We start from the raw sequence: 15,446 nt of genomic DNA on the forward strand, positions 1-15,446 counted from the left end.
CTTCTAGTTATCAGTTACCAGAAAACTATTATCATTTTAAAGCCAGGTTTTCTGTTTTCCAGAATAAAGATCCCAAATTTCTTCAACTGATCCCCAAATGACATATCATTTAGTCATCTCACCATCCTAGTGATCCTCCTCTTGACATGCTGAAGCATATCAATGCTCCTTTTAAAATGTAGTACCCAAATCCACTCTAGAAGTGGTTTAACCAGGGCTGAACAAAGTGTGGTGCTCTCTATGCTCTCACTCAGAGAGAGAGTTCTAGACACAGATTCTCCCTTCTTTGAGGTCCTGTTTTAAATCTAATTTCTCAAATAGCATTTAGGACGTTATCATGCCCTGATCAGTGTTACACATATGTCCTTTCTCTCATGTAGAGCAAAAGCTCCCATAGCAGAGGAATACATATGCTAATCCTTTAGTATTCTAATAGCACCTCAAATAGTGTAGACCTCCCCATGTACAATCCACTCATACTTTTTTATTAATGGGCAGATCACTCTCACAGCTGGGTGTCATAAGCCATCATAAACCATTCACAAGAGATGGTAGAGGATATGGAAGAATGGAGGACTTAACTAAACAACAAAATGTTTTTTGACTTCAGAATACAAGGGTTGTATCTAAGACATGAAAATCCTATAACACATGCTACTTCGCCTCCCCAGACACACAAAAGAAATTCAGTGAAATGGCATTCTTCCCCATGGAATGCAGAAATTCAATTCAGGTTCCTTCTCTCTCTGTCTCTCTGTCTGGCTCTGTCTGTCTGTCTGTCTGTCTCTCTCTCTCTCTCTTTCTGTCTCTCACCTTCAGTTGAAAATCAACTTTGAATGCTGTGTATTGTCATGCATCTTCAAGATTTATTCATGAGTCACAGATGAATGCACTGAGTGTTGTATTTATGTGAACAAACACATATAAAAAAAGAATCAGTTCCATTATCTAGACAAATGTATGTTTGTCAGCATCAGAAAGGAGATCCATCCTAGAAGTTATAAGTATTCAGCTACTCTTTTAAAAACATCAGTCAGGCATTGTAAGACATATAACTGCAGCATATGCAATGACCTTTAAGCATGTCTGCCTTCCTATTATCTACACACTGTGAAATAGAAACAAGTTGATATTGGAAATCTTGGTAATATCTGCATAGAAGCTTTTTATTTCAAACTTATTCTGCTCAATGTACCAGCCATAATTGTATTAACAATAGCAACACATTGAGATGTTATTCAGAAAATTCAATCACCTTTTCACTCCCAAATTTTTTCAAAAGACAGATGTGGTAGATGGATGATAGATTATAAATAATTAGATAGAAAACTGCTAGGTAAATAGATAATACATGGGAGGGAGGGAGGGAGAGAGAGAGAAAGAGAGAGAGAAAAAGAGAGAGAGAGAGAGAGAGAGAGAGAGAGATAAAGAGAGAGAGGAGAAAGAAAATTTAGAAAGGTACCAGAAGAATTAGTTCAAGAACCATATTTGCACATACTAGAAATAGTAAGAAGATAATTTTTTTTTATCTCAAAGTAAAAGTACAATACATTTGTAATTATTTGTATTTGAAGCATTTGGAAATAGTAAAATTATTTTTAAAATTATTAAAACATTCTTGTGTCAGTTGACACATTGAATATTTCTAGTGTTAGTACTTACTATATGTGAAACATTTGAAATAGAAATAAAAGCAAAGGCTTTAAGTGAGTACCTGACAAGGCCTTAGCCTAAAAGGCCATCTCCTATTGCATCCTAAGCCATCTCCAGTCATCCTGATGAATATCTGGTCACTGGATCCACATGGCTCAGGAGGAGAAAGTAAGGCTGGTGACTTGCACAGCCCTCCCTCCCTCCCTCGAAACAAAGTCAAGTGTAAGTCATGTCATTATTTTCCTACTGTCATGATCCTATTCAAAAACAAAGGATGAACACAACAGCAACAACAAAAGCAAACAAGACAGTCTTTGCCTTCAAGAAGCTTATAATCAGGAAAGACAGGTCAAAAAGATGACCTGGGTCATCAAAAAGATGGAAGGGTAGAGCCAAGATGGCAGAATAAAAACAGGGAATTGCTAGAGCTCCCCCCACCAAACTCTGTCAAATACCTATAAAAATGAATCTAAACAAATTCTGGAGCTGCAGAACACATAGAATGATGGAGTGAAGCAAATCTCCAGCCCATGATAGCCTGGAAGATCTACTGGAAGCATCTATCATGTCCAGCTATTAGCAAAGCGCAGTCCAGAGTGGTCTGTACCTGCACAGAGAGGACTTGACCAGGCCTTAGAGGGACTGAATCCCTGTACCTGTGGTGATTTCCAGACTTCACAACCCCAAAACTCTGAGGACAAATTGGAAGGTCAGTGGAAAAAACCCATCAGACCTGTGTGAGAGAGTAAAGTAGACCAGCTCAGCCTGAGTGGGCTAACACAGCAGGGGCAGAGGCAGCAGCTGTTTCTGGAGCTCTAGGCCGACAGATTGTAGGGGGGTCTAGAGGCTTACAGGACACTCTCCACCCCCACTGGAAACAGAGAACTACCTTGACAAAGAGCTCAAAAGTCAAGTAAATGACTGGGGAAATGAGCAAAAATTGGGAAAAGAATCAGACTAGAATCTTACTTTGGTGACAAGGAACACCACAATATACAAAGAAAAGAAGCCAACAAAGTCAAAACTCCTTCATCCAAAGCCTCCAAGAAAAATATGAATTGTTCTCAGGCCATGGAAGAGCTCAGAAAGGATTTTGAAAATCAAATAAGAGAAGTAGAGGAAAAATTGGGAAGAGAAATGAAAGTGATGCAAGAATAAAAAACAAGTCATCTGCTTGCTAAAGGGGAGCCAAAAAGTACTAAAGAAAATAACACCTTTAAAAATAGACTAACCCAACTGGAAAAAGAGATCCAAAAAGCCAATGCAGAGAAGAATACCTTACAAAGCAAAACTGGCCAGATGGAAAAGGAGGTCCAAAAGCTCACTCAAGAAAATAATTCCTTAAAGATTAAAATGGAGCAGATGGGAGCTAATGACTTTATGAAAAATCAAGAAATTATAAAACAAAACCAAAGGAATGAAAAAAGTAGTAGACAATGTGAAATACAACATGTAAAATAACAGATCTGGAAAATAGATCTTGGAGAGACAATTTTGAAATTGTTGGAGTACCTGAAAGTCATGATCAAAATAAGAGCGTAGACATCAACTTTCAAGAAATTATCAAGGAAAACTGCCCTGATATTCTAGAACCAAGAGATAAAATAGATATTGAAAGACTCCATCAATTGTCTCCTGAAACAGACCCCAAAAGGAAAACTCCTAGGACTATTATAGCCAAATTCCTGAGCTCCCAGGTCAAGGAGAAAACATTGCAAAAAACCAGAAAAAAGTAATTCAAGTGTTGAGGAAACGTAGTCAGGATAACACAAGATCTAGTTGCTTCTACATTAAGGAATTGGAGGGCTTGGGATATGATACTATGGAGGTCAAAGGAGCTAAGATTAAAACCAAGAATCACCAACCCAGCAAAACTGAATATAATACTTCTGGGGGAAATTGGTCTTTCAATAAAATAGAGAACTTTCAAGCATTCTTGATGAAAAGACCAAAGTTAAATAGAAATTTTGACTGTCAAATACCAGAATCAAGGGAAGCATGAAGAGGTAAACAGGAAAGAGAAATCACAAGAGATTTACTTAAATTGAATTGTTCACATTCCTACATGGAAAGATAATATTTGCAACTCTTGAGACTTTTCTCAGTATTAGGGGAGGGATTATATATATATCAACAGAGGGCATAGGGCAAGTTGAATAGGAAGGGATGATATCTAAAAAAATAAAATTAATTTTTGGAATTTGGAATTTTGGAATATATTGGGAGGAGAAAGGGAGAACTAGAATGGGGTAAATTATCTCACATAAAAGAGGCAGGAAAAAGCTTTTTCAATGGAGGAGAAGAGGGAGGAGGTGAGAGGGAAAGTGTAAACTTTACTCTCATTGGATTTGGCTTAAGGAGGGAATAACATATACACTCAATTTGTATGAAAATCTGTCTTACGCTACAAGAAAGTAGGGGGGAAGGAGTTAAGTGGGGTGTGGGGGAAATGATAGAAGGGAGGGCAAAAGGGAGGAGGGAGTAATTAGAAGTAAAGATTTTTGAGGAGGGACAAAAGAGGGAATAGAATAAATGGGGGGCAGGATAGGATGGAGGGAAATATAGTCTTTCATAACATGACAGTTATGGAAATGTTTTACATGACTACACATGTGTATATTGAACTGTTTGGCTTCTCAGTGGGGAGGGAGGGAGGGAGAGAAGTTGGAATTCAAAGTTTAAAAACGAATGTTAAAAATTATTTATACATACGACTGGAGAATAATACATACAGGCAATGGAGTGTAGAAATCTTTCTTGCTCTGCAAGAAAATAGAGGGGAAGGGAATCAGAAAAGGAAGGGGTGTGATAGAAGGGAGGGCAGATTAGGGGAAAGGGTAATCAGAATGCATGCTATTGTGGGGTGGGTGAAGGGGAGAAAATTTGGAACTCAAAATCTTGTGGAAATGAATGCTGAAAAGCAAAAAATGAATTAATTAAAGAAATATTTTTAAAAAATAGATGAACAGGAAAAGGAGAATAGGATTTGCTCAGGGCCATGGTTTAGAGCTGGTGACTGAGAACTGAGTAGAGGCTTGTTCCCAAATAAGAGAAAGTGAAAGAGAAAATCAGATATCAAAGCCCTTGATAATTCCAGGGACAGAGTCATGGACACACCTCTCTTCCAGAAAAAAGGTCTATTGACTTTAAATTCACTATTAAAAAAATTTCAGTTAAATTTAGAAAATCTTACCAAATATATAACATTTTCAAGAAACACTTTCATTATGATGAGTAGTTATGATAAGTAGAGTCATAGAGCACCCCAAGTGCTGTGCCCATAGTCAGGAAGACCCAAGTTTTTATCCTGACTTAGTCACTTGCATGAGTCACTGAACCTCAGTTACCCCATGTTTAAAGTGGGGCAAAGAATAATCTCTATCTCACAGAGTTATTATTTGGTTCAAATGAGATAATATATGATAGCACTTCAAAAACTGTAAGGAGCTATAAATATATCAGCTGTTATTATTGTCATCTTTTCAGGGACACATTTAGATTGCCCACCCCAGTCCCACAGCCAAGGGTAAATGCCATTGTTTTTCAGGAATTATTATTGTAGACAGAAAATTTTCTATAAGATTTTCTTTTAGCTGTAGGTCACATCAGTTTGTAGGTCTGGCTGTACTTGACTCACCAGTGAGTCAATACCAAACACTATTTGGTATTATCAATAACAAATGACTGCTCATTTCAGAAAAAAAATGCTTGTTGAAACCACTAATGACATGTCATAAAGGATATCACATAACTACGAAGAGTAAAAAATTTTTGTAATTAATGGAGGCTATGTTAGTTGACAATGTCATATCCTCTCTCTCTCTGTCTCTGTCTCTCTGTGTCTCTGACTCTATCTCTCTCTGTCTCTCTATCTCTCTCTCTCTCCCTCCCCCCTCAACCTCAAACTACTTGTGTATTTATGTGTCAACCACAAGTGTATGACTTGGATACTGATTACATTAGCAGTCTAAGAAGGTAAATGCTCTGAGCTATCGTTGATCTTCTCTAGACAGTGCCTAAAATTATAGTAGTGTAAAATTGCAGAGGCATAAATACTTATAGGATATATATGCATAAAATGATATACTCAGACCAGCAGCCAATTAAAGTGTTTGTCAAAATAAAGGAAGGAGACTGCATCTTTAGAGTCAGCTAGGTACTGCAGTAGACAGAAGTTCTGGACCTGGAGTCAAAAAGACCTGAATTCAAATTCAGCCTTAGACACTCAGACACAGGAAAAAATAGCATTTAACTCCCAGCGTTGTTGTGAGGATCAAATGAGGTATTTGTAAAAATGCTTTGCAAACATTAAAGCCCTATAGTTTTTATTATTATTATTATTATTATTATTATTATTATTATTATTATTATTATTATTATTTTAAGTATTACGTGAGGCAAAACCCATCTGGAAAAGAAATAGCAACTTTTACTTATCCTAATAGTCGCCAAAACAGAGAATTGAATCAAAACTGCAAAGCATCTTCTATTGTTTTTCATGTTAGCCAGTTTCAAGTACCTACACTTGACTAATCACTAGGAATCTTCTAAGAAAATATAGAACACAATCCCTGCCCTCAAGAAGTTTATATTCCACTCATGTAAAGTAGCTGGTGGCAAGGGAAGACTTGAGTTCAAATCTGACCTTAGATGCACTCCAGCTATGTGACCCTGGACAAGTCACTTAACCTCTGTCTGCCTCAATTTTCAAATGGTAAATGGGGATAATTAATAACACTTTGGGGATAATTAATCACAGTGTTGTGAGTATCAAGTGGGGTATTTGTATAAAAGTGTCTGACACATAATATGTCCTACATAAATGCTTATTCTCTTCCTTTCCCCCAAAAGCAAAAGAAGTCATCATATTTCTGTTAATCTCCATTCCCTCCTCCAATACTATATTTCTTATTAGAATATGTCATATAAATACATTATTATTGTCATAAATATTATTCACTCATAATCTTTTTTTGTTTCTTACTAGTTCAATGGCATACTTTTGTGTACAGATATTGCCGCAAAGAACTGAAAATTATCTCCCTGAGGGAAATTATTGCAAAAGCTTTTCCACCCCAAACTCTGTGTTGGTTATTAAATGTTAACTCTTCATTTCCCCCACATCCTGTAATCAGGGGTTCTTAACTTAGGTTATTGACCATTTTGGCAGCCTGATGAAGTCTACGTATGAATCCCTTCTCAGAATGATGTTTTTAAATGAATGAAATAAGATACATAGCATTACAAAGGAAGGTTATTATTCTGAAATAAAGATGTTCTTTCCCCCCATTCAAGTTGATACATCCACCTGAAATCTCTATTTAGAAACCTTTGAAGTTCATGGACTCCAGATTAAGAACTCCTATTCTAGTTCCATAGCTGGATTGATATTTATGACTCTACGTCTGGGAGAGTGAAAGGTTAAGAGGCCAACATTTGTCATATTGGAGAATAATCTGTTCATGAACTGTTTCCTCTAATCTTCAATGGTTTCCTTCATGTGTTTCATACTTGGCTGCTACCAAAAGGGCAGAGCTGGTCTCTCCTGTCTAACATTAATAAAATTGAAGGGCAATAGAGTTGTCTAGATAATTCTGCTGTCTCCTTCCAGGGGAATTTCCCTGAATCCTCCAGTTATTAGCACATTCTTGAAATTATGCTGTAATTTTTATGTAGCTTCTATTTATTTAAATTCATTATTGGTATATCTTATCCTCACTAGAAAGTAAACTCTTTATACCCCAAATAAGTCATTGATAAGAAGAAAGCCCCCACATACTCAAAAATATTTATAACAACACTTTATGCGGAAGCAAAGAACTAGAATGAAGGCCATTGATTAGGGAATGGCTAAGTAAATTGTGGAACACATGACTGGGATATTATAGTATTATAAGAATTGACAAGATAAATACAAAGAAGTGGGAAGATTCAGAAGAAGAGGAATGGTTTCAGAAAATGTGAATGAACTGATGTAAGATTTGCAAATTGAAGAGAAAGTAAAATCCTAAGGATTTTAGTACCTATACTGCTCATTTGATATAAACTGAAACAGATAGGAGGTGCAATAGATTGAACACAAGATCTTCAGTCAGCAAGGTTAAATTCCGATCCAGTCTCAGATAGTAACTGCATGGCCCTGGGAAATTTACTTAACCTCTGTCTCAGTTTTCTCATCTGTAAAATGGGGATAATAATAAAGCCTATATCCTAGGGTTATGATAAGGATCAAATAACATAACCTAACCTACATAAAGCACATTGCAAACCTTGAAACACTCTATAAAGGCTAGCTATTATTATTACTAAATATAAGACCAATATTAGGAACATTTTTCATAGCTATGTGAGGTGAAGCCCATAGGGGAAAAATCTAGCAATTATTCACTCAGCTCAATCAATTTAACCCAAAAAGTCTAATCATCTAAGCAAAAAATAAATAAATAAATAAAAAACCATGGTGGAAATATCAGTAAACCTGACATCTAGTCCCCAAAGTGTCACACATTTTTTTTTCAAATTTATTGCCTTATTTATTTTCAATTTTCAATAATCACTTCCATAAGTTTTAAATTTTCTCCCCCTCCCTGTCCAAGATGACATGCAATCTTATATGGGCTCTACCCATACATTTCTATTAAACACATTTTCACACTAGTCATGTTGCACAAAAGATTTAAAATGAATAGGAGAAAGCTTGAGTAAAACTAAACAAAACCAAACTTAACAAAAGAGAAAGCTGTCTGCTTCATTCTGTGTTCTGACTTCATAGTTCTTTCTCTAGAGGTGGATGGTATTTTGCATCAAGAGTCCTTTAGAAATATTTTGGGTCCTTGCATTGTTGTGAAAGGCTAGGTCTATGAAAAATAGTCCTCATACACTGTGACTGTTACTATGTATAATGTTCTCCTGGTTTTTGCTCACTTCACTCAGCATCAGTTCATGTAAGTCTTGCCAGGATTTTCTGAAATCTGCTTGCCCATCATTTCTTACACCACAATAGTATTCCATTACAATCATATACCACAATTTGTTCAGTCATTCCCCAACTGATGGGCATCCCCCTAGTTTCCAGTTCTTGGCCACCACAAAAAGAGCTGTTATAAATATTTTTTGTACATGTGGGTCCTTTTCCCATTGTTATGATTTCTTTGGGAAACAACCCTAGAAACAGTATTGCTGAGTCAAAGGGTATGTACATTTTTATAGTCTTTTGGGCATTGTTCTAAATTGCTCTCCAGAACGGGTGGATCAGCTCACAGCTCCATCAACAATGAATTAGTGTTCCAACTCTCCCACATCTTCTCCAACATTTATCATTTTCCTGTTTTGTCATGTTAGCCAATCTGATAGGTGTGATGTGGTACCTCAGAGTTGTTTTGATTTGCAGCTGTCAAATCAATAGTGATTTAGAGCATTTTTCCATATGACTATAGATAGCTTTAATTTCTTCCTCTGAAATCTGCCTGTTCATATCCTTTAACCATTTATAACACATTTTAATGAGTGACATTGGGAGAGTTCCTTCACCTCCTCTAGGCCTTGTTTCTCACTATTATGAAATGTGGGGCTTGGGCTAAGTGATTCCTAAGATCCCCTCTAGCTTAGATATGCTATTATTCTAGAATTTGAATTTCCTTACTTAATAAAATGATGCAGACCAGAATAATCTAGATAATTGCCTTAACTGCCTTCCCCATGTTATTTCCAGTAGATTTAAATCAGTAGATTTAAAATTGGAACTGCTTCAGTTATGATATCCACTGAGCTCTATGTCAAACTTTCAAAGGAACCTTCTACTTCCTATGTGACTCTTCAATCTCAATATTTACTATCAACAACACAACATATTTTAGAAGAAAGAGGATTTAACAATATTCAGAAAGCCACAAAGTAAAGAGAACAGAATTCTTTCCAGTCATTAAAAATGGAATTTAATAAAAAATGCATCAGGCTCATTGTAGTTGGTCCAATGAAAACAGAAAAGTCAAACGAATATGAAAAGACCACACAGCATGGAAGAGGAAAAATGTTTGAATAATATTTGCTCATTTGACATTGCTACAGCTCTTTATTCCATTCCAATCTGCAGGGCAAAACCTCCAGAGAAAGTGTGACTTTTGATGATGTACTAAAGTAGATACTTTTTTAACCATTAATATTGTCAGCTAATGCTAGTCAATAAAGAACTTTTTTAAATGTTCCCATGAGCATAACGGACTAGGGATTTCAGTAAAGCAAAAAAAAAAAAAAAAAAAAAAAAAAGGCTCAAGACACCCTTGCCACAGAGAGACAAAATTTAGATTCATAGTTAAAAGACCAAGGCTTTAGTCCTAGCTCTATGTACTTCCTTCAGCAAATCATTAGACTCCTCTGGGCCTCAGTTTCCTCATCCATAAAATAAGCCAACCAGACTAGAGAGTCTCCAAAGTTTCATCTAACTCTAAATCTTATGAACTAAGAGGTCTAAGGGATGGGACAAAACTGTGAAATAGCAAAAATCTATCTTTGGGCACTCACCCACAATTGCCACCTCTCTTTATTGTACCACCTTCCTCTTGTTTCACAAAGGGTGAATTTAAATCAAACTACTATCTCTTGGAAACATGTATTTATGTTTCACTGAAGTCCCAGTCAATGTAAAGAAAGAAGGAAGGAAGGAAGGAAGGAAGGAAGGAAGGAAGGAAGGAAGGAAGGAAGGAAGGAAGGAAGGAAGGAAGGAAAGGAGGGAGGGAAAATAAAGCAATTGGTCCCCAAACAGAGAGTGTTGGTTGGGAATCACCAAAACAAAGATAGCTTTGCTTTTACTGCTAATTAATCTTAGAAAGCTACCCCAAGCTGAGTGGTCGATTACATTCTGCCATAGGCAAGCAACTCACTTCCTTTCTGTCTCCATGCCAAAATTCTCCAGCTGTCAGAGGCAAACCTGTGTAGGCATCAAAGCTCTCAGAGACCCTATGTGTTTGAATGTTGCTCTCACCCAAAGTATCTATGACCATCTTAGCTCCCAACAGAAACAAAAGTACAAGTAGTAAGCTGAATGACTAATTATAAAATAAATTGGCAATATGCAAGGCATACCTTTTATTTAAATATATATACACATATATGTATATATATATATATGGATTATATACAAAATAGATGTATATATGTGTATGCATATATGTATGTCTGTAAAATATAGATACATATTTTAGATATCTATGTATCTGTGCATATAGATCAAAAAAAACTCCAAGTATGTCACCATCTTGGGATTTGGCATTTTCAAATGAACTGATATTGTACCATTATGAGCTAATGCATGTTCTACTGACACTGGGACTATAGCATTCACATCTTTTGTGGTTTATTTCTTTTCATAACAGAGCTATTTTAATTCCTAAAAACCCTAAGCTTACTATGGAAATTTCTAGATAAGAAATTCTTTTTAGACTTTATCTGATTAAAGCAGAATATACAAACACTAAAGAGAGTTTGGCTGCAAATCTTGCATAATGGCAAAAAATAAACACAATTCAGAATGAACAGAGATAAAGAAAAGATGGAAAACAAACTTCAAAATGTGTCATAGGAAATAAATTCCTCCTAAGAAATATGTTCTCTTCTAAACTTCATATTTATAACTTTGGGAACACACTGTATTTCAAACAGAAGCAATATAGCAACTGATTTTTTTAAACAAGGAAACACATAAACTTACATCAACTTTTTAAACTTTATGGAATGGCCTTAGCTTGGTATAAGGATAATATCTGGTAAAATAAAGGCTTGGGAAGCTATTAATTTTCCCTTCAGAGGAAGAAGAGTCTGTAGACTGAAATATGTTAGAGACTTTTCTCCCTCCCCTCCTTAAGCTACTATTGATCCTATAAGCTCATGGCCAATCTCATTCTTAAATTCTAACATTCAGAGTAAACACCATTTCCTCCATTATCAAGCAAGACCATAGAAGATAAAACAGCTTTTTCCAAACTCTTTTATCATTTCAAGATCTTCCATAAACCAGACCCACCCTTCATATTCCACGATATCTTCCACTCCTATAAACCTTTGCTTATGCTACCTAGAATGCCCCCCCTTCTTCCTCCTTCCTCCCACCCATTCTTCCAGGCTCCATTCAAGCCTCAATTTCTCTGCAGTGTTCTCTGAATTTTCCAGGTCACATTGATCTCTCCCTTCTTGGACACCCATAGTCATTAGAATACAACTCATACAATCTAACATTTATTTTGATATGATCATATACCCTTCATTCATTTTGTATGGATGAAAATCTTTTCTTTCCATATGATTATAAGCTTTATGAAGTCAGGCACCATGTCACACATTAATTTACCTAAAGACCCTAGCAAAGTAATGGATACCATAAAGGCACATAGCAAGTTTCACTTAACATATTACATAATACATCAATGGTGACAAGTCAAGGTAAAGCCGTTATAATACAGTTGGCACTGAGTATATTATACTGTCCTAGGCACCAAGGGGTAGACAAGTATCTGGAGTAATACCATCACCTTGTTTGGGGAGTTTATTTTCAAGGAAAGATGGGCACAGAGAACTCTGTTTCTCTCTCTCTGTCTCAAAATATATGTGTGCATGTATGTTTGCATATATATATGTTTGTATGTATGTATATATAGGTACAAGGTGGAGAAGAGATGCAAAGATCATATTTCTACATAGCTAAAATAGAATGAATCAACAAGCATTTATTAGATGTCTATTTTATGCCAGGAAGCGTTCTAATAACATAAAAAGACAGTTGTTTCTTCTTTGGAATTAAAGATAAGTAATGTTAGATAATTTACTATCAGGTTGCATCATTGTGACTTCGAGATATATCTGGCACTTTAGCCTATCTGTATACAAAAGAAATACTTAAAAAAATCAAGTTCATTAGTCTACAAGTGCAAAGACCAAGATCAAACTATGTATCAGAGCTTTTATATTCACTTTAAATTTGTTTTTATCTATGTGCAGGATGTAGCCCCTCAAAGAATGTAAGCCCCTTGAAGGCAGGAACTATTTCATTTTTGTTACTCCTCTGCCCTAAGCACAGTGTTAGCCTTGGAGTAGATAAGACCTAGCTTCAGATCTCACCACAGACACACCTATTAGAAGCCAGTCCTATTTTTACCCTTCCTCAACCCATAGTAGTAGCACAGTGTAATAGTAAATGCTTAATAACTCATTGGTTGACCTGATTGATAGACTGACATATAATGGTTGTGGCATATAGCAAGTACTACATAGTGAAAGGATCTGAACTCTCCTTCATATGAGAATTCCTTTCAATGAATCCGACCAGAATCAATTCAAGCCTGCTCATTCAAAGTTCACCACAAGGGGTTCACCCAAAGTACTAGACATCTTCCTTTCTTTGTCCCAAGATTGTAAGTACCAGAGTAGACTGTGGCCATTCACTTGTAATTCCATGATCTCACTATGTGACAATTTTCTTTTTGTTACTTTTTATGACATCCTTTGTTACAGTTCTTTTTCAGAATTCATTGGTCATATGTTGTAGTCGGCTCACATGCCCCCCTATGCACTTTTGCACTGAGCTCTGTGTGACAGTTCTGTGCCAGATATTTATATATATATGTATATATATACGCCTTATAGAAATACCTGTAAAATATTTGGATTGAAAAAATAGGTCTTTGCTGTTATGGAAAACTTGTGGTCAGTAAAAGTGGTTTGCAGTTTCCTAAAAGCAAGTCACCTGCTCTCCTCCTCCTTTTCAATTCTGGTTCCGGTTCACTGTCCATCTGTACTTTCTGTCCCGGATATACATATTGCTAGACAATTACTATAGGTCCATTTAGATACATGTTGAAATCCGGGTAATATGCCTTCTTCATCCATTTGATCTTCCTTGTGTGGATGGGCAGGCCAAATTCCTTGGAATGATTACACTTCTCTTCCAGGAGAATCTGTAATATCTTGGCATTTAATCATAGCCAAAAAGTGCTTGTTTAATTCAACAGAATGGAGGTGATTAAGAGTCTATTCTACCTAGTAACATTAAGGGAAAGCATCTTGGAAAATTCTAGAAAGGTGAAGTAAAATTAATAATTTACTGGGGGAGCAAAACTCAGATGTTTTGTTTTGTTTTCTCTCCAATGTGGACCATCTTCACGCTCAAAAGAAAAAAGAGACACTATTATAAATCAATTAAATTTAGTTCAGAAACTTTAATTCTTTTCAACTATATAAACCGACAACTAGGGTTTGCCAAATTCCAGTTCTTCATAAATGTCAACTTCTTCTGCAATGTGAAAGTTAAATTAACTAACTGATGTAGTCAGAAGATAAGGTATTCACATTAATTAAGAGGCCTTCTTAACCACAAGCTCCCAGAACGATGAACTGAAAACAAATAGAAGCCCATTGATTGAGGGATTAGCTAAATAATTTGTAGCACATGAGGGTAATGGAATATTGTAATGCCATAAGAAACAACAAATAGGAAGAATTGAAATGAGGATGGGAAGACAAATACAGTCAGTCCTCAACATTTGTGAATTTAATTTTTGCAACTTCAAGCATTTGTATGATTTTATTTGTAACCTCATTTTCACTTTCAATTTGGCACACACTGATGAGTCTGCACAGTAGAAAAAAAAATAAGGGCCATCGTGTGTGCAAGTTTGTGGAGTTGGTAGTATTGTAATAGATGTTTCAGTGATCTTGTTTACCCCAGCATATTTATTGTATATTTTCATTGGCTACCTTTAAAACTCAAGTTTTGTGTTGCAATTATGTCCAAAGTGTAGAACAAGTCTTTTGGGCTCTAAGCCCAATCATGTAAAATCAGCAATGTGGCTTCATAAGAAAATGAAGGTATTAGATAAACTTTGTGCAGGAATGTCTTTTGTCCCTAAGTTTGGTGTTAATGATATTAAACAATGATTTATTATATAGAACAATACCCTAGGTGCTAGTGAATAGAGTGTCAGGCCTGGAGTCAAGAAATTTCATTTTCCCGAGTTCAAATCTGGTCTCAGACACTTACTAGTTGTGTGACCCTTTACAAGTCACATAACTCTGTTTGTCTCAGTTTCTTACCTGTAAAAAGGGTTGGAGAAGGCAATAGCATATCACCCCAATATCTTTGCTAAGCAAACCTCAAATGGGCCAGACACGATTGAAAAACAATTCAACGCACAATGCCTTCACACTACCATCTGACAAAATAGAAGGTAAGCTCTGATTTAAAAAATGTTTTAATTTTAAGAATTTTATTTCCTACATAGTATTTATGGTACTGTAGATTTACTGTAGATTTGTTATGAAAAGTGAATATTGTCTGAAATCAATGGTTTTTTAAAAATTATTGAGATAGTAGTACAAAAGGTCATAGAATTCTAGAGAATTACTAGTGAGAAAAATGTTTTGCATGTTACCAATTTTATTTTGTGTACTGTATTTTATGGGTTCTTTCATGGTTGCTATCTTAGGAAAAGTGCATTATTATCAGAATTAGTGTTTTTTTTTTTAATAGAATTGTATTAGAAACATGTATTTTCAGCAATCTGAAACCTGGCCCTATAAAATGAGTATAATAATAGCATCTAAATTTACGAGGTTGCTATGAGGAAAAGTACCTGAGTTCAAATCCCATCTCTGTTGCTTATCAACTGTGTAAACTTGAAAAAATAGTTTTCCCTCTGGTCCTCAGTTTTCTTATCTGTAAAATGAAATGATTGGACCAGATGGTCCCTTAAGGTCCCTTTCAGCTCCAAATCTATGATCTTTTGTAAAGCACGTTACAAATCTTA

The sequence above is a fragment of the Notamacropus eugenii genome, chromosome 1, assembly GCF_028372415.1.
Source record: "Notamacropus eugenii isolate mMacEug1 chromosome 1, mMacEug1.pri_v2, whole genome shotgun sequence".
NCBI lineage: Eukaryota > Metazoa > Chordata > Mammalia > Diprotodontia > Macropodidae > Notamacropus > Notamacropus eugenii.